General features: G+C 35.9%; 1 long non-coding RNA gene and 1 pseudogene across 1 annotated transcript; both read left to right on the top strand.

Annotated features, from left to right (window-relative positions):
- Window positions 1–668: 668 nt before the first annotated feature.
- On the top strand, window positions 669–1,819 carry LOC127962887 (uncharacterized). Its single transcript, XR_008154680.1, has 3 exons — window positions 669–822; window positions 1,211–1,353; window positions 1,461–1,819. It is a non-coding gene; the product is annotated as an uncharacterized LOC127962887 (long non-coding RNA).
- A 111-nt stretch (window positions 1,820–1,930) lies between these two features.
- On the top strand, window positions 1,931–24,391 carry LOC127964154 (centrosomal protein of 104 kDa-like; annotated as a pseudogene).
- Window positions 24,392–24,424: the final 33 nt, after the last annotated feature.

The raw sequence follows: 24,424 nt of genomic DNA, 5'->3' as shown, positions 1-24,424 counted from the left end.
AAGAGTTTAATTAATAAGATACCGGTTTTTCATCCAATTCCTATGACAATTTAATTAACTTAATTAGGCGTTGGATTTGGAATTTAGGATTGTCATATTTCATATTTTAATACTAATATTTTACAAATCGTCTTAGGGTAACTCTCCCATTTTTAACCAGAACCATTATTAATGACTACAAGAACCAGCATCCTTTCTTTTTCGATAGAGACTGGACTTTTGATTCACTAAAGTGTCTCGAATCTTTTGAATCAGTTCATCTAAAAGATTCTTTAATCGATTCTTTCTTTTGCTTGCGTCGTGGGCCAGTAGGTGGCGAAATAGACATTAAATTATATAATTATTCAACGTGTATATTATATACATAATAATTTACATACATAATTTAGAAAAATAAAATAATATGATTAATATAATTAAAATAAATATAAAATTCAGCATGTGATGGAAGTTTATAAAATGTTTTACTTAATTTCTCGTCCCACTGTGCATCTACAAAGAATTTTGGCCGTACACACTTATATGAAGATAGAATACAATAAACTATTAAGAAATGTGTGAATTAAATAGAAAAAAGAATGTAGAATATAGAACAAGAATAGAAGATTCATTCAAAAACACCGGATTCTTTCAAGAACGAACGAAACACTCGCGCATGCGCACACGATTCAGTTGTAAGCAACTGCTGTATCTGGGTAAACAACTTATTTGTCGAAATTGTATCTGCCAATTAGTGAATAATAGTACTACTCTAAGAATGAGTGAGCGTTATATGATTAACGTGTGGTTTGTGATTAAAATCCTTAATGCTGTTTTTGAAGAGTAAGTGATGTTACTGTTTAGTTGATTGCACGCTAACGCTAAATACTTCTTTTTAATACGCGGCAAAACTCTGAATACATGTGCAATATTTAAATGCAGACTTAGCTGAAATTACAGTGTTACAACAAGTAGCTACCTATGTGGTAGTAATGTGGATTTAATGTGGATTTAAATAGTTTCACCTAGCATTGCTGCTGTTTAATTAATTGTTAATTTGAACAAGTATTTTTTATGATATTCTAGAGATATTTATGTACTCTTAAGCATATTTCATAAACGACATTATTCTCATGTGAAGGAATGTTGCCAATTTACAGGTTCTTTCTGTATAATTTATGTTACAGTGCTGGTGCTTTGTGATATTAAACTTTGTGTATTGTTCATACAGTTTGCCATATCCACCAGAACTCAGGTACGGATGCCTCATAAGATAGGCTTCACTGTGATCAGCTGGTCTGGGAATGAAGGAAACTACACTGCCAAATATCTGATGGTCCACGCGCCCACTGTCAGTGGCTGGAGATCCACCAGGTAAATTAATTGTATAATATTTATGCTAACTGTTCATGGTTGCTTTTACCAAAGATTACATTCTGAAATACTTTTTTAGGAATATTTTTTCTAATGATTGTGTGTAGGTTCTGTCCATTCCTCTTAGAAAATTATATTGCAGTTGTTTGAGAGATGTCGCATCCGGAAACTCCAGCTACTGGCCCATCAGTACCTGATCCCATCCAAGATCGACTTCCACATTGGAGATAGACTGCTGTTCAAAGTGCTGTGAAATGTTTTTGCTGAACTAACTGTGTTGAGTGTAATGTGTTGTCTAGGCATGTGTCCCTCTCTGACAACGTGAAGACTGGTTTCAGACGAGAGAGCTGAAGTCTGTTCATGTTGATGCTGTTGGGTCTTACTTAAAGCTCACTTTTCACAGAAACCATGTTAATCAATACAGCATCTACAATCAGGTACAAACAGATTCATGTGGGAAATTAGGGATGATTTGTTTATTGTAGTGTCACATCAATGTTATAACACATTCTTTCCTAAATTCTAGGTTGCATTGGTGGCCATAAATATTTTGGGTGACTCTGTGGATGGACATGAAATGGGGATGGAAGTAAGTAACTTTTCAGTTTATGGAATTGTTCTCTTCACATCCTCTAGATGGCGATGGATTTCTGTTGAGCATGTTTCTGTATCAGATTTAGAATGGCGCAAACAAACAAGTTTAAAATACTAGATTTCATCTGTTTTCTTAACTGTGGTTTGTTCAGTCATTGTATTCACCAGAGACTATAACATATGTTGGAATAATTCCTCAGTCTTTGGCTGAGCAGTTGGAGCAGTGTTGTTCATCATTCAGAACTGAATCGAAAATACTTTTGAAATTGTAGTTCTGCTCCCAAACTTGAATTAATGCTGAAAGCAGGATGTTGATTTTAATTTAAATTTAATCACATTTTATATAAATTTAGCTAAATGAATCTGTTATCTTAAAATATAATTTACTTGAAGTACCCCTTGGTGTTTTAAGTAGTGTTAATATTCTGAAAATATATTTCATTTATGTTTTGGTTTTGTAAGGTAAAATTAAGATTTGGAGTTTATCATTTAAATAGTATAAGGTAAAAATATGTCTTGTAAGTTAAAACGAACCAGCCCTTTCTTGGCACAAAACACGCAGTGTTGTTTTGGACTAAGGAAATTCCTGTGAATTGAAAGACAGTTTTAAAATTCAGTTTTGCCTAGCATCGATTTGGAAGCTTCTCATACTATCCACTAGATGGAGCAGAACTCATCTAAATGCCTGTATGCATGCATCAGTTTTTTTTTTGACTTTAAGTTTAAATAATAATTCCAAATTTCAGTAGTCTTACAGCAATATTTTTGTGTATATGTGTGTTGTGGTTCTTGAGCAGGTCAGTGTTTTATGTGGATCTGTGTAATGTGAGTCTGAGCTCCATAAGCACAGCTGAGCTTCAGATCAGATCACTCATCAATATATCCTATTCGCTTTATCCCACTACCCCCTGCTTTCTTTCTCATGCTCTCTTTCTCCTCTTACCTTGTCTCACCTTGTCTCCCCCCCTTTTTTCCTCCACGACTTCCTCTCTCTCTCTCGTCCTCTCCCACCTTGCTAACAATCTCTGCATTGTTAATCTCTAATCCCTCTCTCTCTGTCCAGGCTGCAGGCTCTTTGTGTTATCTAGGACTCTAGTGATAATACGATTTGGTTCACAGGCAGAAATCAAGATTTTTAACCTTGAAATTAATAGCCGAAAGACATTTGATTCAAAGGATGTTGTTTTTATGCTATTAAATTCAGAAACATTTATAAGTATACTATGTACACTACTGTTCAACAATTTGAGGTCAGTTAGCTTTTTTATATTTTTCAAAGATGTTTCTTACGCTTACCAAGGCTGCATTTATTTTTGGGAAAAACACTGGAGTAATTGTGAATGTTATTACAATTTATGAATTACTCTTTTGTATTTTAATACGTTTAAAGTCATTTATTTGATGGCAGAACAGAATTTTCAGCATCATTACTTCAGTCTTCACTGTCAAATGGTCCTTCAGAGATCATTTTTATATACTTGATTTGGTGCTTAAACATTTCCTATTATTATCAATGTCAAAAACTCACTTATTTGCCACTTTTAATACATTGAATACATCCTTTCTGAATAAAAGCATTCGTTACTTTTAAAACTGACCCCTGTTCAAACACTTTTTTTTTCTTTGCAATAACATTAAGCCAATTTGTTGTTTTTGTCCCAGCTAAGCAGAGATCAGCTGATTGATCAATATCTAAACAACAGCCAGCACAGCTCAGCTTTAGATGGCACATACACCTGGTAAAAACTGAAGTTACATTGCATTACATTAAATTTGTGCATGCAGGCTTCTGTCTTTCTCTTGTGTTTACTCTTGTTATCTTGCAGGCTCTAAAGTTATAAATGTGATTCTTTCTCGCCACTCGATGACTTGGCCAAAAAAATCAAGCAAGCTATTGCAGACCTACAAAAGGTTATTAGATTTGCCTTATTTGTCAGACACATCTTTGTTTGCACATGTAGTTTAATAATCATTTTACACACTGGCGTGGTGAAGCTGGAATCGAGATGGTTGAAATGCATCCAGGTGTATTCTAATAGAGCTGTAACGTTCCTTTAGTTACCTGTTGATTTTAGCCTGACAGTAATTACTAAGCACTAAGCAGATGGCAGATGTCTCTTTTTAATATACCTCAGATAAGTGTTTAAAAACCTCTCCTTTCTTTTTTTTTTCTAATTTTCTCTATTTCTTTTTAGGTGGGCGAGCGTTTGGGCTGGTATGATGTAGAGAAACACAGTGCCATAAAACGAGAGGACTATGACACAGCCAAGCAGAAAAAGGAAAAAAAAATGGAAGTTTACAGGCTCAAAGTCTACAAACAGCTGGAGGTCCTTGACCTGCTGGACGTCAGTCAGGTGAGCATCCATCCGTTCATCTGTCCACATATACACTAATGTTCAAAATTTGGGTTCAATAAGATTTTAAATAAGTAAAGAAAATAAATACTTTTATTCATTGAGGATGCATTAAATTGATCAAAAGTGACAGTAAAGGTATTTGCAATGTTACAAAAAAATGATTCGAGCATTCTGTTAATCAAAGAATCCTTTTAAAAAGAATCATGGTTACCACAAAAATATTAAGGAGCACACTGATAATAATGAATGTTTCTTAAACACAAAATCAGCATATTAGAATGATATCTGAGGGAACGTGTCACACTGAAGACTTGAGTATTATGAAAATATATATTCCTGTGAAAATATTCCTGTATGCCTCTCTAAATTTCTTCTCCTGCAATAAATGCATGAATAATGCATCTCTTGTGTTGTGAGGGCCTCCAGCTCCAGTGAGATTAGTACTGTGATATGACAGTTTCCCAGCTGAATAGTGATTGTGCTGGTTCTCCTGAGATCAGCTGCTTGCTTTTTACTCGTCTGAAGCCAAGAGACATATATATACAGCAGACAATAAATGACTCAGACATTAACCGAGCGCTTGCGACAAACACTTAACCGAGCCAGTATTCTGACAAACCTGTAGTTTGTAATTGATTTTTTCATACAATCAGTGTCTGAAAAATAACATTTCAACATTCTAAACACTTTTTAGCATTTTATTCATTTCAGAATTTTTCGAATTTTGATAAATAGCTTTTATGTACTTTGGTTCGAATGTGACTGATTAAAAAGGTGTGAAACTTGTTTCAGATCCACAGAACTTCCGAGCTTTCAATCTCTGATTTTCCCTCTCTACGTTTTGGGACACGGAAAGAGACGTCCTCATCCAGGAGACTCACCCAGGAAGAGAAGACAGAGGCAACATGTGGAGAAGACAAATGAGCAGGACACTTCAAAAACCGCTTGCCCCAAATATACAGTCGCCCCAACACCCCTCGCTCCTCCTCACGTCCCCAAGCTAGATGTAAGTCTTGATGTACACAGAATAAATACAGAAACATAATGATTTTATTGTTCAATGCATTACTGGTGTCCCCTTTTTTCTTGTTCATTATTATATCTTATCAGAAATGCTTGTTTCAAGGATAAGTTCTGCTGTAATCCTTAGTCTCCCATGACGAAACACTGCTTCTGTTTCTTTCCACCGATGTAGCTCATTCTTCACTTACACAAGGCTCTTTGTAGATTCATTATCTAAACGTGTGTGGCTTAATATACTTGTCAGGGATTTGCATTAGACAGAGAGTTTTACGTTTCAAGATTTAATTAAAGGGTCTAATGGTGAAGTGTGCAATTTTTGTGCTACTACCGTAGTACAGTCCTAAACCATGCCAGAGGTCGAAATGTTTACACACTTCTTGAAGACATTTTTTAACATTAAAATGAGGTCAGTATATATATATATATATATATATATATATATATATATATATATATATATATAATGTATGTATATGTGATCTATTATATATAGCATATATAGTAATTAATTGTTTTGTGAAGAAAAGTGGTGGTAAAGGCATTTCTAATAATAAGGAAGACTTTTTTTTTATTTATATTTAAGAATATAATTATCAAGGGGTTATTTGACTGTGTCAGATGACTTAGACATTCTTAGTGGACCTTTAATTTTCGTTCTTATGGAGGTCATTCTGTTAAAAATCATTGAAATAACACGTAAGATGAGAACACAGATAGAGATTGGAAATGGTTGGTTGGTTGTGGATCTATGCTTCCCGTGTGAAATAAACCCTCAACAGTAAAGTATTTATATTTCTGCTTGTGACAGAAAGTGCAAAAATTATGGGGCCTCGGGACAACCAGAACCGTTAACAGAGAAAGCTCAGAGAGAGGCCAGTCTTCCCGTCGACATCTATGGAGAAAGTCTGGTGAGACACCCAAAATTTACAGCCTCCGGTTGGTTGATTTTATCCGAGTATTTACAAACCGGGTCTAAATTATTTGTTTGCAAATCATACATGTCTGATTCAAGAGTTGGAAAAAGTCTAGTTGGTTTGGAACAACATGAAGTTTAGTTAAATATTGCAGAATTTAAGGTTTTGGGTGAATTATCCCTTTAAGTATTTAACAGTTCACTGTAATGTCCATCTATAACTGTTGTTTACTGTCTCACAGCACTAGGCAAACTCTACATGACAAAGGTCAAATGGTCAGCTGGTGTATTCTGTTTGCGTGCTGTTTTTGGAATGTGCTCCTCACTTTCTCTTTCTCAGTCTTTCTCTCTAAGGTGGCAGGGTCCTACAGGGAGGATGCTTTGCTGGCAGTCTACAAGAAACTGATGGAGGTTCCACCTGGAACCCCAAAAGCAGAACTGCGGAGCATGACGAGAGCAGCTGTGTTCCTCTGCAAGAAAGCTCTCACAGATAAAGTGTCATCTGTACGAGAACTCCCACTCTTATCTTTATTTTGCCCAGTCTTTTTCTCCGATTTTATCACCCCCTTCTATTATTTCTCAGCCTCTCCTAGTCTCTTTCTTACTATGACCCTCTCTTTCTAATTTCTCTCATGTTCCCATCCTTTCAATTTGGTTTCAGGCTGAAGACAGAATGGCACCATCTGCACGACTGATACTGTAGTTGTAACTGTTTAGCAGGTGTCCTGTTCTGTCTAGTATTGTGGATTATATGTAGAAGTTATACAGCAACAAATGTAGCATAAATCTTAGCTTATCTCTCCCAAGGGGGAATTTAGCTTCAGGTTTGAGGGAGACTTTGATACAATGGATTTTCTGCTAAGAGCGGGTATGAGGGGGAGGAGATGGACAAAAATAGCACTCAAAATCACTGAATTAGAGAATGAATTGGTTTTAGAGAGTATCTTTACTGAGAATTGTAATATTAAAATTGTTAAAATTTTACAATCTGATCCTTTCTGATATAAGGGAAGCAACTGATTAAAATGAAAGATATACAAACCATCTACTAAAGGAAATATTTAAAACCTTTTTCCTTGTTGATAAATTTAGTATACAGTATTTGTTTTCTTTACTTCCTGCAGTGACATGTATGAAATATTCTTGACATTGATCAACCAAAACAAATTTTAGGATCACAGTCTGTAACTGTTTGTTATAAATGTGCATGAACAAAACAGATAAATATTATAGGCAAAAAAAATCTAATAACATATATATTGAAATTTGAAAAAAAATATATATATATATTTTATAAATTTTATATATATATATATATATATATATATATATATATATAAACTTTTAAAATATATATAATTAATTTTCAATTTCATTTCATTAAATTAAAATAATCAGTGTTGCATAACGTACATTTTGTATGTGTGGCTATTATAAAAGTAAAGTAATATAAGTAAATATAATATACTAATATAAAAGTATTATAAAAGTAGTTTTTTTTTGTTCATATATTTTTTGCACTGACCTCAGGCTCTTACAGATCAAGGTTTTTTTTTCAATTTGCCATGACATTGAGTTTAATGTGTATCTACGTTTAGCTGTTTTTTGCATGTAAATGGATCAATCTGCATTTAAAACGCATTCTCAAAGTGCATGGATATTTGTGGTTGTGTTGTGACAGCTGTTTTTTTATTATCCTGTCAGTCCTTAGATAAATCACCCAGAGTAAAAGTCGTGGCCTTCATTCTAAACTGTTTTAAATGGTTGCACTGAGAGTCTGAACAATGTGCCCACTGCTGGACACATTCCAGTGACCCTCTCACCACGGTTGTTTGGCTAAACTAACACAGCACAGCATTTAACTGTGTGCTTTATCTGACCTGTTGGCGTTACTTTGCGCCATGTGTTGCTGTAAAGATTTTAGGCGGTTTCTTAAATGGCTTCTATATTTAATTGCACCTTAAAACCGAAATTCTGAGAAATTTTTTTTCCAGATGGTTGTAAAATAGAATGTTAATAGAATGCAGTGTTAATGAATACATTTTAAAATATAATATTCTCTATTTTTCTTTGGTTACATGGTCATTTATAATGGGTACACAGAAGCAGTTTTTTTATAAGCACCATATAGACTCTAAATATAAACCTTGCATATGAATTTTAATGTGTAAAGTAATAACTGTCTCTGTTTAGCATTTTAAGTGTTTCTTGCATCTCTGAATCTGTTTCGAATGATTCTGAGTGAGTTTATTCCCAACCACCACCTGGGCAAATCTGAGATCAGTCACTGTGTGGAACAGACTTGGAATAATCTGCTCTCCGGGACCAGAGAATCAACCCAAAGACTGAGAACGCTAGCTATTACCTTCATACAGGTCAGTAGACTTTTGAAACACTTTATCTTTATACATCTGCAATGAAGCAACTCCTGGAGCTATTTGAGTCAACAGGAAAACATGTCCAGTTGACAAGAAAAACTATTCTTAGCATGCCATGATGACCTGACTTGCTGACAATCTTCATAGATGACTGGGAGTGAATGTCTGAAAGACTGTCTCTAGGCATTATATAAGGTGAACTTTATAGTGAACTGGTCAAATATTTCTGGTTTTCTGTTAGCATGAATAGATATCTTATCTTTTACCGTTACTCTACTATAAAATTTCCTCATTTCAATCTGCCAAATTTTTGTCTGATGCAATGTAATTTCAGAAACGAGTCTGGCCACAAAACACTTATAAAGGACTCATAAAGAGAGTTTTGTGGCTTCCCATTAGAGCTGGGCGATATGACCAAAACTTTATATCACAGTATTTTTCAAAATGTTACCGGTTTCATTGTATATGAGGGTGTCACGTATCAAGCTCAGCGGACCGAACGTTTTCAATTCATTCCTATGGAAGTTGAGCTTAAACGCTTTGGCGGTGCATTATGGGACTGAAAGACAAACTATGCTCATATTTCATTTTATAAATCCAAACAGTCAGTAAGCAACAGGTGCTTGGAAACGCTGTTTTGTATTCAAATAGTCTGCTGCGGTATGGCAAACTGAAAGCCCCTCACTGCACAAAACAAGAAGCCGAGAGAGGCGACACTGCGCAGGGGGAGTCAGACCTTGCACTCATGGGGCAGTACTTGCGACATCTTCCAACTGAGCCAGTGTGTGAGAGACGTGGGAGCCTGATGGCAGCAGGCGGTTGATATTTGTGGCAGTCAATGTGTATATTTTGGAAGAGTTCCTCTGTGTCATCACGTTCTACTGCTTAAATTTCAGAACTTTCATGCTTAGTTAAGAATACAGCTGTTCCCTCACCACAGTGCAACAGTGAAAAGAAACCCCTCTCAAACAGTGTCACTTTCCGAATGTTATTTAAATGACATAGACTGGTATTGCGGTATTAAAAAAAATAATATAATGAGGAACATAAACACCTGTGTTTGGAATGAACTGGTATACCTCCTAACACTACTTCCCATCCATACCTATTAGCTATGTGAGCTTCTACATTGTATTGTAGTCCTGAAAGTTGACAAAATGGTCTTTTAGCAGGGACAGCTAGTCGTTAAAATTTTTATTTTAGTAAAAAATATTCAAGGGCATATATTACATTTTTATCCAATTCAGTGTTCTCTAAAATAAAATAAAAAGTAGTCAATTATTGACCACATTTAGAATATGGTGACATGCCAATCAGCTAATCAACTCAAAACACCTGCAAAGGTTTCTCTCTCTCAGTTTGGTTCACTAGGCTACACAATCATGAGGAAGACTGCTGATCTGACAGTTGTCCAGAAGACAATCATTGACACCCTTCACAAGGAGGGTAAGCCACAAACATTCATTGCCAAAGAATCTGGCTGTTCACAGAGTGCTGTATCCAAGCATGTTAACAGAAAGTTGTGTGGAAGGAAAAAGATGCACAACCAACCGAGAGAACCTCAGCCTTATGAAGATTGTCAAGCAAAATCGATTCAAGAATTTGAGTGAACTTCACATGGAATGAACTGAGGCCGGGGTCATGGCATCAAGAGCCACCACATACAGACGTGTCAAGGAATTTGGCTACAGTTGTTGTATTCCTCTTGTTAAGCCACTCCTGAACCACAGACAACGTCAGAAGTGTCTTACCTGGGCTAAGGAGAAGAACTGGACTATTTCCAAAGTCCAAAGTCCTCTTTGTTTTGTATTTCATTTGGAAACCTAGGTCCTAGAGTCTGGGGGAAGGGTGGAGAAGCTCATAGCTTGAAGTCCAGTGTTAAGTTTCCATAGTCTGTGATGATTTTGGGTGCAATGTCATCTGCTGGTGTTGGTTCATTGTGTTTTTTGAAAACCAAAGTCACTGCACCCATTTACCAAGACATTTTGGAGCACTTCCTGCTTCCTTCTGCTCACCAGCTTTTTGAAGATGCTGATTTAATTTTCCAGCAGCATTTGGCACCAGCCCACACTGCCAAAAGCACAAAAAGTTGGTTAAATGACCATGGTGTTGATGTGCTTGACTGGCCAGCAAACTCATCAGACCTGAAACCAATAGAGAATCTATGGGCTATTTTCAAGAGGAAAATGAGAAACAAGAGACCAAAAAATGCAGTAGAGCTGAAGGCCACTGTCAAAGAAACCTGGGCTTCCATACCACCGCAGCAGTGCCACAAACTGATCGCCTCCATGACACGCTGAATTAAGGCAGTGATTAAAGTAAAAGGAGCCCCTACCAAGTATTGAGTACAGTAAATTAACATACTTTCCAGAAATTCAATAAAAATTTTTTTTTTTTTTTATTGGTCTTATGAAGTATTCTAATTTGTTGAGATAGTGAATTGGTCGGTTTTTGTAAAAAAAAATTGTTACATTCATAATTTATTGAGATGCACCTGTATGTTAATCTGACTACAGTTGACCCTTCTGTAGCTCCATTATAACTGTGCATGTAAATGTACTCTATTTTATACATACTAATAACCAGTGGTACAACCAAAGTGTAAAATGTTGCAAATTGTATATAAGAAATATAAAATGCATACAGTATTTAAAAGGCTGTAGAATGTGACCCAGACAGATCAACTTGTTGTTCAGATAAATATGATGTGAAAGAAAGGCTGAGGTACCTTATCTTGTGAAAGTCATCATGCTCTATATGTGATAAGGATGGGGCTGTTACAGGTTCCTGGAAAATTGATGTTTTAAAGTGGCCTGTGACTGACATTGTTTTGTGTTGGTTTTGGCTGTTGATTGACTGGTTGTGTCTTTCAGCATTGTGTGGGAAAACTTTGTGGTATTTTGCACTGTATGAATAAAGACATTTGTGACTCATGCTTCTGGATGGTGGAAAAAGTAATCAAAGACCCCACCTTTTTATGAATAATTTGATGATGTACTCTGATATCATTACTGTAGAATATTATAAATCATATACAATCCAATATTATGATAAATTATAATCACACATTATTGTTTAAAGTACTTTAAAAAAATAATTCTCAACCCTTCTTCTAGAACTAACATAAAATTATTGACATCTTTTTTGTCTAAAAGGGCGTCCACAGTGACAAGAGTGACCGCAGCCATTGGCAGTGTATTTGGGTGTACCTGACTATTTGGCAAGATTTAGCCTAAGGCAAATTAGCAGTGATGTAATCACCTTTTTTCACATTTTGTTATGTTGCTGCCTTGTGTTAAACTGCTTTATGTTACTTTTTTCTCCCACATCAATTTACGCTCCACACCATAATGGCAAAGCAAAAAACTTAAATTATTCCATTGCATAAGTATACATACACTTATCTGGGGCAGTTGAAATTTAGCTCATATTCATATTGCTTGTAGATGTTACTACCCTTGATGATGTAGATGTTGTGAAGTTAAACCGTGATATATTCAATTGAATGGGTATAATTTGCACAACTCTCAAAAAAGTTCTAACAGCTGATATTGTATATTGTAGTAAAAACCAAGCCCTGCGGTCAAAAAAAAAAAAAACTGCCTGAAGTGCTCAGAAATAGGATCGCATCAAGTCACACATCTTTGGAAGAGTTAAGAAAAATTCTGCTGCATTGAAGGTTCACATAAGCATGTGGTCTACGTTACCGTTAATGGAAGAAGTTTTGAACAACTAGGACTCTTAACTAGAGCTGGCCTCCTGGTCAAACTGAGCAATCCATGGAGAAGGGCTTTGGTTAGTGTGGTGACCTAGAACCTGATGGTCACTTTAGTTGAGCTCCATGATTATATGAAGAGATAGGAGAAATCTACAGAAGGACAAACATCACTGCAACACTCCAACGATCTGGGCTTTATGCCGGTTTGACAAGACTCAATCCTCTCCTAAGTGAAGACAAATGAAACACATTTTTAATATTTACTTAGCATTTGCAAAAACAAAACAAAAAAGACTGAGAGAAACAAGATTCTCTGGTCTGGTGATTCTCAATTCCAACCATGTTTGGAGGAAACCAGAAACTGCTCATCATCTGCACAACATAATCCCAAAAGTAAAGTGTAAAGTGTGCTGATAGCAGACTCATGCTGGACTTGTCAGAGTAGAAGGAAAATTGAGATAGCCTTAATGAAAACCCAGTCAAGAGCATTAAGAATCTCAGACTTAGCACTCAGTTCCCCTCCCAGCAGGACAATTATTTACCAGTATACCAATATTGTTTTTGGTTTTTGCTTTATCTTTGTGTGGTAAGACGCTCAGCAATTATAGTTATTATGCTGCCCACTAATAACAATAGAACAACTAGCAGTAAAAATGCTTATTACCAAATGTACAGCAGCCTGCCATCTTCTATCCGGCAATAAAATCGCAGAAATATATATATTTTCAATATATTTTTGAGAATTTATAAGTGAGTTAGAAAAAGTTTGTTTTATAACTATAACTTGTTGCATGTTAATTTTGGCAGGAAATGGCTTTATTTAAGGAGGTGAGAGCTCTGCAGTGTGTTCCTGTGGAGCTTGTGAGGCCCGTGCAGAGCAGTTTACCCACTAGACTGGCGCTGATCAGACTGGAACTGCTGGAGAAGCTTCTAGAACAGCTGGGCATCAAGGAATCTGGCTTCACTCTCGACAACGTCATTCAGGTACTGGCCCAACTTCAACTATTTCTGAGATGATCTCACTGGGTGTCAACCCAGTGGCTTTCTCTTCTGTCTAGCTGTAAGCTTGAAGTTTAAAGAAGATTTTTTTAAGCTACAGCTTTAAAGTATTATGTTGCAAATATTCAAATGGCTGGTTAGATTTATTGATGATACATGAATGGTTATGTACTAGTCTGAGCGCACACACACCGACTGGCATTAGGTGCCTGCTGTGGTGGTGAATGTTTGCAGTTGGGTGCATGTACAAATCCAAACTATGCTTTAGCATCGAAGACCACACACACAAATATTTGATATTTGGGTTTTTAAGGCCAAAATATCACAAATGTAACTTTTCTGTTGGGATATGAAGGTTAATTTCATTCGCCCAACTTTCACTAAGATTCTTGAGGGCTTCATTAGACTGAAACAAAGTGGTCTTTGTATGACAGAGAGGGTGCAGTCGATCCTACGTAATGTCTGGTACCATTAGTTTCTTGAAAGGGCTCTTCTGACAACCAGTTCCATGGCATAGTTTATGAAAATCATCCAAGCACTGTCTCATTCTAACTCTCTGTTCCAGCAGTTAGTTATACAAAGTGGTTAAGCTGTTAAAATTACAGTTCCTTAAGGTCTTATTTTCTCCAGGTTCTTGTGTAAAGACAGTGTTTTCTCTTTTTATTTAGTTTTCTTTTACTACCTGTGCAGTTGAAAGTATATTTGCAATGCAAACTTGTGTCACTGTTGCAACAAAGACTGTGAAATTTCACTAGGATCTGCAAATTGCACGGTGAGGTTTCTGTCTATATTCCAGCTGGGCTTTGTTATTTTAAAATAACAGCTTCTTCTGGTTTTGTTTTTTAGTTGGAAGGTTTAGGTCACCACACCTAGGTGGCCTGAAGTCACCACATGGTTTAGCTGGGTGGGTAATAATATCATATCTGTTCTCAGGCAATGTTAGAGAGTTTTTAAATGATATATAATTAATATAATTACTAAACATTTAACAATACAGTTAGAAGTAATCTTTAATAAATATCAACATACATGTCCACTTTTCATATTGTAATTTTATGTTTTTGCATGACCTAAATTCACTTGTAGAATATAAAATTATTGATTTGAGTTTTTAGTCTTTAGTGCCAAATTAGCTAAATAGTGGAAAATTTTAATATTGACTAAATAGTCAATTGTTATTGGCCATAACATTACAATAATTATCATCTTATCTGTATTGGACAGAATTCTTATTTCATCATTAATACACGCTCATATAATCTAAAACCTATATGATTTGAGTAGTCAAATGGTCCACTTGTTGACTTTAAAAAATAAAAAAAGATTTGCTGGTTATAGTACGTATGCTTGTGTTGTGTAGGTAAAAAGTCATATAAGTTTGGAATAACTTAACAGACATTAACAGAAACATTTTTTTTTACAATAATCAACAATGAATCAACCCCCTAAATGTCCTCTTAAATATTTATTGCGTCTTTCTGTTAGTTTGGTCTGTTTGTTGATGATCTCCCATGAAATGGTTGCTGTAGGTTACATGCAGGGATGGCTGCTAAATGCCTTCTGCCTGCTGGTTTCCTTGGAGATGAGATGGGCTTCAGGGCACAGCAGAGAAGCGATTGGGTTTCCTGTAATTAAAATGAGAGATCCAGAGCCTAGGGGCAGATGAATGGGATCTGTGTATAGAGAACGTAAAAGAGAAAGTGAGGGGCAAATACTGTGACTATAATAATAATAATAATAATAAATGTAATTTTATAAAGTGCCTTTAACAGCAGCTTCTCAAAGCGCTGAACATAATATAATCAATACAATAAACAACTAAACTAAATCAGCAAGCAAATGCAAGTTTGAAAAAATAAGTCTTAATTGAATTTTAAAATCATCATAATTCTGAGCATCCCTAAGTTCAAGAGGCAGAGAATTCCAAAGGACAGGAGCATAGAAAGAGAAAGCCTTATCACCCATAGATCTTAGATGTGTTTGAGGAACAACCAACAAGTTTGACTGAGAGGAATGCAATCTACGACCAGGAATGTATGGGTGTAACATACATTCTGTAAGGTAATGTGGTGCTGGTCCATGTAATGCTTACTAATGCAAATGTTTTACAGAATGTAACTAAAAATATATGTTTAGTTATTATTCATATTAAAAACAGTGCTGCTTAATATTTTTTAGAAGCCATGTTGAATAAAAAAATCAGTATTCTAGATGAATAAAATTAATCCTTATGAAAAAAGTATTCAACTCTTTTAAATAAACAAACTAAAAAATAAGCTGACCCCAAAGCTTTAACAGTAGTGCATATTCTAAAATCACTTGATTTTATGTAAATACATTCATAATTAAATATATTTGTGTGTGATATATGTTGTGTTAGTTTCTGGCAGGTGGATTGGAGCACAGCGCTGCCTCAGTGTGGGAACTCTCTGTGAGAGTCATCCAGGCTTTGTACCATCTTCATGGAAAAGCAGTATTTAATTTTCTGCCACCTAAAAAAAAAAAAGTGAAGTGACATTCAGCCAAGTATGGTGACCCATACTCAGAATTTGTGCTCTGCATTTAACCCATCCGAAATGCACACACACAGAGCAGTGAACACACACACACACACACTGTGAGCACACACCCGGAGCAGTGGGCAGCCATTTATGCTGCGGCGCCCGGGGAGCACAAGGGCACCTAAGTCATGGTATTGAAGGTGGAGAGAGAGCTGTTCATGCACTACCCCCACCCACAATTCCGTCCGGCCCGAGACTAGAACCCACAACCCTTCGATTGGGAGTCCAACCCTCTAACCATTAGGCCACGACTTCCCCACCTGATGACACCAGCACACGTAAAAACATCCTCTACAAGAACCTTTTTTGACTCACTCACCAAGAGGTCAGTGTAGGTTGTGTGGTCAGAGGTGGCCTATTGTATTTCTTCTGTTTTGTTTTTAATGCTCTCACAATATAATCTTCTTCACACCTGGTGTTAAAGAGGTCATATGATGTGTTTAATATTTTTCCTTTCTCTTTGTAGTGTTACAAGCTCTTGGTGCATAAAGAAGATCTGTAAAGTTGCAAAGACTTAAGTCTCAAATCCAAAGAGATATTCTTTATCAAAGTTAAGTATCTGCTACGCCCCCCAAAACAGCTCGTTCTAACAAACCCCACATCTCTATTTCATTATGTGAAAATATTAGCGTAATGTTGCCCAAATGTTCACGCAATGAAAGAAGCCGTAGTTTCAGTAACCACAGTTCGTGTTGATGCACCCATGTCAGGGTGATGCTGTTTGTTTTTAGGCACAAGCAAAAGCACTTTATTTGGTCTTCGGAAAGTAGATGCATTTAGGAATCTTTAAGATTACTTACAACAGAACAGCGACACATTTCATGGACGACTGTTTCATGAACCTAGGAGAGGAGGCAATTCTGTCTTTTCCTACGACAATCTGGTGCTTCTGAATCAGTTACTGTATGTATGTTTTGTTATTAGTTTAAGTATTTGCTACTGACTGTTCAAATGTGGATTTTTGCGCGTTGTGTGTGTGTGTGAGAGAGAGAGGGTCACACAGTGGAGTCGTCTGTCTAAACCGTCCGTGGCTTGTGTACTGCAAACACATACAAGTTTTATCGCTATGTCTGTCATACATACTTCCCCTTTCGAGCTTGAGACGTGTTTGAGAAAGGCGGGAAATACAGGACCTACAATAATGTACAGTATTTGAAAAATTATGTGTTTTTTGTACGTCAACATACAATATTCTGTTACACCAAATACACAAAATAATGATCTTTAAAAAAGCATCATATGACGCCATTTAACATTTTCGTATATGAAAGTTGCATTTTGCACATTTGCACCTCCTGGACTGAATGACTGTAGAGTGGATCGCTGTTGACACGTTTAGCCCTTCATCATCAAATGTGTGAATAGATTAATTCGTAAATGCATTAAGATGTGAATATGTTTCTAAGGAGAAAGGGAAGGACAATGCCAAAGTACCTGAGAAAAAAGCTGAGAAGTCAACCAAATCAGGTGTGTAAATTGGTGTATGTGTGTGCTGCCAACACGATCTCATGTCCAGTTCGCATGTATTTTACAATGTGGTTAATTTGTATGAATTCTTACGGCCTCACTTGTGCGATTTTGTATGATTTGTCTTAGTGATGACACTTAGTAAAGATAAACTCCTATATAACTGTAGCAAACACTGCGAATCATGCACAAGCTACTCTTTTGGCCTGCAAGCTTTTTTGTTTTGTTTAAAGGCTTAACTTGTCAACATGTTCAATTGTCGAGTTGAAAGAATATAAAGGATCAAAAATATATCTTGAGGCTTCCAGTCAAAATATCTGATGCACATGTTTTAAACTTAACCTGCCGTATGATACTTAACCTCACATATGAACCTGAACCTACTGTAGGCAAACCAGCTATAGTCACATAAAGTATATATTTATTTCTGTCTTTAAGCTGGATGCATGTATGCCCTTCTTTGTATTCGCTTGTCATTTTAGTCAAATGATAAAAACAGTGAGAACCAGACCATTATGCTCTCATTATTCTCTCTGAAGCACGCATCGCATTGCACTTCCTCAAAACCAAATAATATGCCTGTAGTTGCCAACCAACCTCTCTGTTTGTGAAGCCTACTTAACCCTCAGTTTCTGTTTGGTAACCAAGAGAGGCCAGTTTAATAGCTTGAAAATATGTATTTAACATTGAACCATCAGAATGATTGTTATCAATTAAACTTTAAATGAAAACTGAAAAAGCTCATTCATATTTTAGTAAATAGCACAATATTATATAAGTAATATTAAAATAACACTGGAACATGATTGCAAACCTCAAACAGGAAATTCAGTCTGAGCAGAGTGCGATGGTTAATTATGTTTCCCTTGGTTTCAGCAGGTGTTAAGAAGATAAACCAGTCTGTTCCTGCTGATGCGAAAGGAAGCCAACCATCTGTAGCTAACTACTCACACAAGTAAGGACTACTTCTTGACACTTCATTGACTTCCTCAACTAGGCAGTTTGTAATTCTCCCAGTCTGTGGAATCTCAATTTATGAGTTTCTTATTCAGTGCCAACTTGGCAAAGTCAAGTCTTGTGTAGCTGTATAATAATGTGCAGTGTTAATAGGCTCTCATTTAATGAGTTTCTCTTTGTACTGCTGGGAAAACATCTTAATAGCATGTTGAGTGAGAAATGAAAGATCAGATCAGACTTGATGCAGGTGCTGTTTTGTCTAGTCTGGGTATTTTCTGTGGAGAAAGAGATAAGTCATTTACTGAGGATGGACTCGACCTGCACTACTGGAAACACTGCCCGATGCTGCAGCACTGTGTTCAATTAAGACAGGTGCACACACACCCAAGCACATGGCTGACATATTTCAAAATAATTCATATTGGTTTAACTACATCTCAGTTTGCAAAGTGTGCTAATGCATTTGTTTGTGCATTTGTTAGGTGGTGGAGATTGCGAGCCTGACTGAGTGTGAGCGGAAGGGAGATTTCACCCAGTGTCCTCTCTGCTCCGAAGCTCTCACCCGAGATAAGCAACTGAACATGCTGAAAGCGCTGCTTGCAATCGTGAGTCTTGGTGTGGTTGCACAGTATTTTTATTCCATGCTCATCCAGAAACCACAGTCAGTGCTGTTACAAATGTGATACCAGGGGACAAAATGAACAAATACTAGGAAAGGATTTTGTCCTTACAATGGTGTCAGTTTTCCTTGCACATTTGTGATGAACACTGCTGCTTATTGAGTCATTTGCTACATCAGAAACTAGCTCAGACAATTATCTGTTTTCCTCCTATATGCATGTTGACAGTGTTGGATCAGGAATGAATAGACAGGAAGTCCGGGGTGGAGATGAAGAGTCTTTTATTAATGTTGCTTACTTCCCTCTATGCCTGCCCAAGTATTGGGATACGTCCCAGTTCCTGGGTGCATCATATACTTGTTTATCAGTTCTTAACAAAAATAAAGGAGGTAGTTCAGTCTTGCTTTTATGTGACACAGTATAAGAAGACTGAAGACTGAAGACTTTGCTTTTATGTGGCACAGTATAAGAAGACTGAAGACTGAAAATACTAAAAGCATGTATGTTCCCACATCAAGTTAATGAGAGGAATATTTTAAATTCCATGTCCCCACATGTATTTCTTAAAAAAATAAAAAATAAAAATATATATATTCCTGTACAATAAATGTTGTAAGTTTATTTAAACATTTGTATTATTTTCCAGTTCCCAAATAATATCTATATATCGAATGATATAATATGGAACTTTTTTTTACTTGCTTTCTTTAACTTGCATTTGGTGTTTGGCGAGTGTTCATTTTGGTCCCTTTGTGTCACACTCTTATACCTAAAAAGAAGATAAGACATTACACTCTATCATCAGATCTGTTAATCCATATGAAGGTCACTACAAATCATCCACATTTCACACCTGCAGATTTATTGTGTTATTTCTATTTAAGAGAAATTTCTGCATTATTTGTTTGGGAAAGAGTGAAAACTGTTTTGGTTCCTGGTGATGGATTTATTATTTTGTTATTTTTGTCAGCACCAACTTCTGGAGAAAATTGTAATCACTCTGCCATGAAAACCTCGCCTCAGGGGAGGAGGTGAGATCACACACAAACACACCCATAAGGTGCCATTAACAATAAAATAATAAAGAAAAACACCTGGTGCACAAATGCAGTCTGCCACAACAGTAGCTGTAAAATAATAACTTGAAAAGTTCTTGTTACACTCGGTTTGGTTCTCTGTTGCACGTCATACAGATGAGCTCATGACTGCGACTGACGCTGGAAAGGTGTTCACTCGAGAATACTTTACCTCTCAGCTCTGAAAAGTCACATGAAGTAACACCTCCAGCTGACAAACAATGTTTTAAGTATTCAGCGTTGTATGAATGATGCCTCACGTCATGTACCACACAAACTCATACACTATCCAATTTGTCATAAACAAATGTTTTTGCAAGGGTTACACTGTGCCTGAAATACAGTGTTAGCATTGTTTTGAAACCATGAAAATATGGGCAATCTTGTTTTGATAAAGAGAATGATGTTTACCAATATGTAAAAAATTAAGTTCAGACACTGAACAAATTATCACATTAAAAAGAGATGAAGTTGTCAGTATCTTAAAATTATCTTTGATAAATTTTAATGGATTTAACACATGTCATCATAATTCATGATTACGATGAAAAACACATTTCCTTTTACTTTAGGATCAGCTAGGGCTGCAAAACGATTAATCGCGATTAATCACATTCAAAATAATATCTTAAATAATAGCTTCTGTTCATATAGAAATTATTTATATTTATACAGAATATAAATTATACAAGTAAAATATATATACATACAAATATTTATATTTTTGATTTATACATATGTGTGTGTATTTATATATACGTAATAAATATACACAATGCACACACATATATAGTATGTAAACAGACTTTTATTTTGAATTTGATTCATAGGGATTAATCATTTTACAGCCCTAGTATCAGCACAGGGTATGGTTACTTTAGTATTTTTTAATACTATTATAGTGTTTATTAATATTTTGAATTGGGTTTTATTTTTATATTTTCAGTTTTGGAAGGACTTAGTACTTTAATGCTTTGTCATTAATATTTTTGTAATATTTCTGTTTAGCTTTATATTTCCAAAACAAAATTCAGTTAATGATTTTAATTTACAATAACAACAACGGTTTAGAATGGATAAGTTGTTACTGACTTTGACTGGAAACACATTGAATCTGAAATGTCACGAATAGCAGAACATCACTAGATATGATGTAAGGGTTTTCCAGTGTGTAAGATTGTGTTTCTAAGGTTTAGGAATGTAAAAACACTCATCGAGACTAAAACCAGCTCCATAGGTAGAGATTATTTACATGAGCACCCATGATGATGAGTGAATAACTTCAGTATTTAGTGAGCATTAAAATCTCACACACAGATGTTCCTCATACAGCAGTGTAACAGTGCACGTCTTGTATTTGCAGGGCTGGAAGTCTCACCTCATGGGAACTGAGGGATGCAAACAGAACTCACGTAGGAGAGCGGTACAGCAGAGCACTCTCTCACATGCACAAGGTGATCATTCATCTCCTTTGGCCTCAATAAGACCTTTACAACCCCACACTGTCCCCTACTGCCCCACATTGCCCCATAAAGCCCCTATAGATCCCAACTGCCCTACACAGCTTCCACAACGTACAAATCTGCCCCACGCGACCTCAAAGAGTCCCACAATGCCCCATCCTCCACACACTGCCTCTGAATAGACTGTTCAGTAAAGTATTATTTTGAATACTGTTTACTTTGGTTAAATTATATAGCATTGCACAATGCATTTCTCATTAACTCCTCAGGTGTTTGTGTGTTGCCTTCAGGAAAAACAGGCAGTACAGCTATAGCTAAAACAACAATGGTCATATCCGAGCCCAAGGCTCCAGGGCTGAGCAGAGGCAGTCGCATCCCTGCTCCAGCTTCCAGGATCAACAGACGCTCCAGACTTCAAGCCACCGACTACAACAGGCATAGCACACAGACTACATGCTAACTCTAGTACCTTTGCTGAATCTCCTGTGAGAGAGAAAAAACACAAATCTACTTTATATCAGGTTTCAAATAATGCATTATTGCACTTTTATTGCTGTAATGATTTAGAAGTATCCCTGTAGGACAGCATCATTATTCAAAGCACACATTATTATTTACCCATAAATGAATGTAAAATATCTGAAATGTGTGTGTGTGTGTGTGTGTGTGTGTGAACAAAAATACTTTTTTTAAATGCTGAAAAACAGGTTTATAAGCAGATAACGCAGTTTGTATTTAACTCTGTTTACCATTTCAGGTAAATCACCTGGATTTTTTTGTTATCTAATTGAGAATTTTATGTTGTTTTATACTTGGTTGTTAAGTGTGTGTGTGTGTGTGGTGTGCGGTGTGCAGTATGTGAATATTTTTATAATTGTAGCACTTTTATATTTGGTGGTTTTTAAAGCATCGTTAGCACCACAGCCAAACATACAAAAGTAGCCTTTTGAAAAGAAAGCAAAAATTCTGTTCAAGAGATTTGAACCTTAGATTCTTATTGTATCTGATTCAGATTAATGCACTTAAATGTCCAGCAGCAGCCACCTTGCAACGTTTAGTTTACAAACAAACCAAAATATTGTTTTTCTTGAAGAGAGCAAAGGTTGAAGTCGCAGAACTGCCTTGGTGCTTCTCAGAGACTTGGAACAGAGATGTTTCCAATACATGAAGCCACTGCTGAGAGAATAGTCCTAAGGGATGATGAAGCTCTTAGACTATTATTTAATTTGTTTGGTCTTTGCATTTGCTTCAGTATTAGAGAAACTCTTGGCCTGTTTTGTTGGCACGTTACCAGTTTTGTCTAGTGTGTAATGTGTTAAATCACTTGGTATCATCCGCATCAAACTGCTGTCCTCTTGACTTTGTTAGAAATGAAATGCTTTAGTCCAGTTATGACAGAAGATATGAAACAACATAAAGGCAGTTTGAGTGGAATAGGATGATCATGTGCCTGAAAATTAGCCATAATGTCACTTTTTAAAGTATTTGCATATAGTGAAGACTGGTATGCAGTCCAGAATATTATGTGAGACGTGAGTCCAGGGACTTCAGGGAAGGAATTTTCAAGGTACAACCCAATAGGCTTTAACAGTATGCTATACCGGAATAAAACAAACCAGTTTAAAACTCTTGGAGTGATCGCAACACAGAGGCGTTTCTTTTTAAGAATGTTTTCTAGTGTTGTGGCTGACAAAATGCATTGTCTGTTCCTTGTACAGCTCACTTCTGAGACATGCATTATATAAATAACAAAAATCAACCCATGCAGACACGATTCACTCATGTGACATGACTGAGATGTCTTATCTAATATTTAAATATCACTTATTTATCAATTTAAATAAAGCAACCTGAACAATTATTTCAGAGTGGATAGAGTGATCTGAAAGTGATCTGAAAGTGTCAATTTGTTTGCAGAGATGACTGACACATACCCAATAGTATTAATTTTTCAGGCAAAAGTATAAATATCTATACAATATAGATAATATATAGGTGAATATGGTAGAATATCATATATTGTTTGTTTCTTTTTTTTGTGGAGTAGAGCTTTTTTGTTGTTTGCTTTCATTTGGATATAATTTAATTATAGTAGCAGAATTAAGAGGCACAGCAGAGTCGTATCGTAGTAATCTGGAGGAGATGCCTGAAAATTTTTGGGAACCATAAATGAATTTACCAGCCAATTAGAAAGTACTTCATAGGTTCAGTCTTTAGTCTGGCTGCTTTCCATTTTCCTTAGGTGTGCAGTTCACAACTTCAATGTTGTCTGCACAGATTAAGCTTTTGCTCTTAGACATGCAATGAAGACAATTTAAAACATTAATGTGAAACAAGATGTATACTGATGGTAATTTGAATTGTCAGTCAGTACACATTATTTCAATGCCCCTCCGCTGTATGTGCATTGATATCAACAGAAGCTAATATTTGCTTTGTAGCTTGTTAGAAGCTGTTTTCATAAATATATTTGAAATTTAAATGTATTTGTCACATGCTTGTTTGTTTGATCTGTTAAAATACTCTAATGCAATAATGTAAATATACAATTTAGCTTTGTAAAAGTTTTTTGATTGTGACACAAACACCAAACCAAATCAACGATGAAATTTTGATGGTGGTGTGTTTATCATGAAATGCTATTCACTCACAAATGAAATGATGCAGATCAATGTCATTTACTCACCCTCATGTCATTTCAAACTTGTATGACTTACTTTCTTACATGAAACACCATAGAGAACATTTCAACTGAGTTCTGTAAACAGTGAATAATGACTTCAATTTCAGACTGTTCCTCATACAAAGCTGATGGTGCAGATGATTTTAGAATGTGAAATAGCGCATAACATGCATTCTAAATGTTTTAGAATAGGTTAATCATACTTTATGGTGTTTAAAAGCTACAGTCTCCATTCATTTTATGACATTATTCAAACATTCTT

This window comes from Carassius gibelio, chromosome B8, assembly GCF_023724105.1.
Source record: "Carassius gibelio isolate Cgi1373 ecotype wild population from Czech Republic chromosome B8, carGib1.2-hapl.c, whole genome shotgun sequence".
NCBI lineage: Eukaryota > Metazoa > Chordata > Actinopteri > Cypriniformes > Cyprinidae > Carassius > Carassius gibelio.
Note: the sequence above shows the minus strand (reverse complement) of the source record. Positions and strands in the feature narration are given on the sequence as shown.